The 4,372-nt window shown below is 34.3% G+C and overlaps 1 long non-coding RNA gene across 1 annotated transcript; it reads right to left on the reverse strand.

The window, feature by feature from the left end:
• Nucleotides 1-328: 328 nt before the first annotated feature.
• Nucleotides 329-4,125, reverse strand: LOC149812305 (uncharacterized). Its single transcript, XR_016428553.1, has 3 exons — nucleotides 3,992-4,125; nucleotides 3,780-3,862; nucleotides 329-397 (listed from the first exon to the last, which is right to left on the reverse strand). It is a non-coding gene; the product is annotated as an uncharacterized LOC149812305 (long non-coding RNA).
• Nucleotides 4,126-4,372: the final 247 nt, after the last annotated feature.

The raw sequence follows: 4,372 nt of genomic DNA on the forward strand, positions 1-4,372 counted from the left end.
AAATTGATACCCGAAATGTGATACCCGAAAAATTGAAAAATTGAGCCAATTTTTTTTTGGAAATAGAACACACAACCAAATATTAAAAGCATTTAATTTTTTAGAAATCTTTTGAAAGGAATTCAATACCCAAACCTTGAAATCATTTTGAAAAAAAGCTCATCACACAGCAAAAGTAAATTCATTTTTCACAAAATAATGCTTCTCATAAATTTACTACACTGGTGAACTACAATGACTCTTTACAAAATTTGCATCCAAATAACATTTCTGACAGCAGTCCCAAAACACACACACACAAAAGTCCCAAAAAAAAAGAAGGGTTCATGAAATCCAGTTTCAAGTATACTCCAGTTCACATCATCTGCCACCGTTACGCTCTCCTACTCGAGAGTACCTAAAAAAAAGGGGTGAGATAAACCACATGTCTCAACAAGAAACACGATTACCCACCTCCCGGTAGCGAACATCGGTAAGTCACTAAGCCAAACTAAACTCCAGCCAAACCAAGAGCTCATCATGAGTCTCAAACTCACACCCAGCAGGATTTGACTCGACACAACCTCTAACTATGGAGGTAACCCAACTGACTATGCAAAACCTAAATGCATGTATATATTTTCTTTCTTCTCCATTTAAATTCATCTTTTGCATTATAGATGCAGACACAACAATTAATTTTGGTTTCAATAAAATTATTATCTCCACGAGGGCATTACGGTCTCGACCCGCCAAAGGCTCGTCGATCTACACGGGGTTATATTCAATTATGAGTGTTTTACATATTTTATTTTAACCCCACAAGAACTTGGTTTTGCCAACACCAAGGTTTGAAATCCTTCATCAAGGAGTTTCTTTCCTTGAAAAAAGTTTGTAGTGCACTACAACTAACACACGTAGCTAAACTTTCACTAAAAGAAGTCCTTGTCATCCCCTAAGCCACCGTGGTTGAGAATTGATCTATTCTACTGACCAAGGCAGGGCTCACAACAGTAATATGCCACCGCCAACTGAGAAAGAGTCCATCGACAACTCAGCATAATTCCACAGGATTGGTGCAAGCTCGCTCTTGAGGCGAGTAAAGAGTTACCCCATTTTTTAGGGCATAACAAAGATCTGTGTAACTTGTTCATGTTAAATAAAAAATTCATTATTAAATTTTTAGTTCTCAAAATACCATTTAGTACTCAAGGTCTTGCCTAACAAGTTATAATAAAATCTCTAATTTAAGAGAAAATCTATCTTTCGAAACTAGTGCAATCACCTCATTGCACTCTCAACAAGACCTTACGGCACCCAACAATAGGCTCTAACTTGAGAAAACCATTTCTCAAGGTCCACACTACGAGAAAAGAAATTGAGAACATTAGTAAATCTTGAGTCCCAAACAACATTCGTGACCACTAAGGCCCACCTGTGTATATATATATATATATATATATATATATATATATATATATATATATATATATATATATATATATATATATATATATATATATATATATATATATATATATATATATATATATATATCCAATCGACCAATTTCCTAGCGCAACTAATATCATTAATTTTCTAGTCTAGGTTAAATTCGTTTTTCACGGTTACATAAAAACTAAATATGTAGTTTTTTTTTTAAATACGCATGGACAACATTTTAATTCATACGTGAATTTTTTGTTTTTTTACAAAAAAAGACATCATGTGTTCATATGAATTTTTCCCAATGGCACAGTTGGGCAGCATACATGCTCACATGAAAGTTCTACCTTCTTGTCCAACTAAGAGGACAACATAGAAAGTTCAAAAAAAATAAAAAATTTCCAACACAGCCTACACACCTATATCAAAAAAAATTCTTCTTGGATCAACAAACATAATGTTCATACCAATGCATAGCTCATAAGTATATATATATATATATATATATATATATATATATATATATATATATATATATATATATATATATATATATATATATATATATATATATATATATATATAATATATTTTTTTTCAACGTACACAACAACCATGCAATTCATAGCTAATATATATATATATATATATATATATATATTCACTATATCAACATACTGGTTAACAATAGGAATCATATCAATACATTTTTTTTACAACATTCTAATGCACACCAAGTAGATAAATCACTACAGAGAAGAAATTTTTTTGTGTACGGATCACTACCGAAAACTGTTTTGACAGCATTCAACGCATACCAATAGGAGTCAATACAAGATTTTTTTGTTTTGTTTTTGACAGCATATCAATCATACAAATGAAAAGATCACTATAGCAAAATGTTTTGTTTCTAAGTTACCCAAGTTTTCATAAAAAATAAGCTAACGACCAAAGATAATTTCCTGACGAACAAAGTATTTAGTTCTAACTACTATATAAAAAAAAAATCAAGTCCTTGAGTAAATTTTGTTGTGTTTAATATATAAAACAAAACCATTTATAGTAGTTGAGAAAAAAAAACAGTCTGATTAAAGAGAAATGGGACTGCTGTGGTTAACATCAGCTATTATGATTTAGAGTCAAATGAACGACTATTCAAACTACAGGACATAAAACCAGCTACAAAAATTAAGTCAAAGAACAAACAAAAATTTATCAGACTGCTATATTTCACATCAATTTCCGGGGTTTAAAATTGACTGTTTATGAAGAAATAATTTCAGACGGTGGTAAATGAAATCAGCTAATGCAATGATAGCTGCTGAAACTCTAATTTAATTGCTTTAACTCAAATTTTTCCATGAGTCTTTAACAACCACCATCTAAAAAAAATTATGCTGAAAAATTAAACCAAACATCTAAACATATTTCTTATGCTGTGATGAAAATCAAATACCAAGACAGATGATTCTGCTGAAAAAAATCAAGACCTAAGACAGGTCATTCCAGCAAAACATCAATAGCATAAGCAGCAAGAATTTACGTAAGTACATCCTCCCAATGGTGCAAAAGTGGTAACGAATCAAGCTATAAGCTTCATTGATAGACTTTTAGAACAAAGTAAGATTATAAAAATTTAGAAACATGTACAAACAGATCCCTAGATTCACAATAGGCATCCACCAAACCCAGCGCACTCTCTATGGGCTTATAAAATAAACACATAAACAGTAAGGTAGCAACCACAATCCAACTGAAAAGCCAATTTCTAAAACAACCACTTCCTCTATAAAACTCATATGCTAACAAGATAAATTTTCTGCAAATCTATTAATCAGAATCCTCTCATATTGCATCTAATAAGAAACCAAAAAATTTCATCTTTGTATACAACCCAAATGCATCTAATAAGAAACCTAATTTTTTATATATGTATACAAAAAATAGCTTCATATTTGAACTCTTAACGCTTGCAAACCAAGGAGTGGGGTTCGAGAGCCTATACAGGGTACTACCAAACAGGGTATAGAGATGAAAGACCTGCATCCAAACGCAGAATAAAAAAAATAGACTCACGTCGTTTTTTTTTTCAGATCAAGACTAGGAGGAAATAAAAACGCAGGTTCATACAACGCAAACATTCGCATTTTTTTCCTCTTGATCCTAAAGAAAAAAAGGCAGAACCATAACAGTTATTCTTACTATATATATATATATATATATAGTTCAAAACTTCAATGGTTAGAAAGAAGGAAAACCAAACACATCATATCACAACCACAAAATTTTTTTATTCAACCACTAAAACGTGCCTACCCATGACGCTAACGCGAAGATGGAAGCCGAGCACCTACCTTAATACGCAAAATCCGATAGGTACAAACCAGATTGCGGTATCAACCTCGAGTGTGCATCGAATCTGGAGTTTGTCCTCTCCCTTGAGGGTGTCCCAACAGCAACCAGCCCAAACCAAAACACAGAAAAAAAAATGACATAGCAATCCCAACTAAACAAAGAAACGAAATAAAAAATGAAGGAAAGAGAATAAGGGAGGTAACGACCTTACCCACCCACGATCGTTCCTCCCTTCCCACTGTTTGGGCATCTCCCACACGCAGCAACGAAGGGAGAGGAGGGGCGGCTCCCTGAGGCTGTCCACTACAGCAGCAAGATGAGGAGGAGAGGAGGGCAGCACTAGAGGGGGTAGTGCACGCCGGTGATGCCGAAAAATGGGCAGAGAGGGTGGGTCAGACGGTTGGTGGAGGAGGAGAAGAAGAAGATGGAGGAGACAAGTGCGTTGGCTAGGCTGGAAGGAGAGAGAAGAGAAGGATGAGAAGGGCGTGTTCCCCTCTCTTCTGGATCTGGGTCTGACCCGGATTTAATCAGAATCCACCTGAATCGTGACCTACCAGGCCCAAATAAGCTCCTAGTTGAGCTAACGGGAATC

Source organism: Nuphar pumila, chromosome 17, assembly GCF_984573655.1.
Source record: "Nuphar pumila chromosome 17, dmNupPumi1.hap1.1, whole genome shotgun sequence".
NCBI lineage: Eukaryota > Viridiplantae > Streptophyta > Magnoliopsida > Nymphaeales > Nymphaeaceae > Nuphar > Nuphar pumila.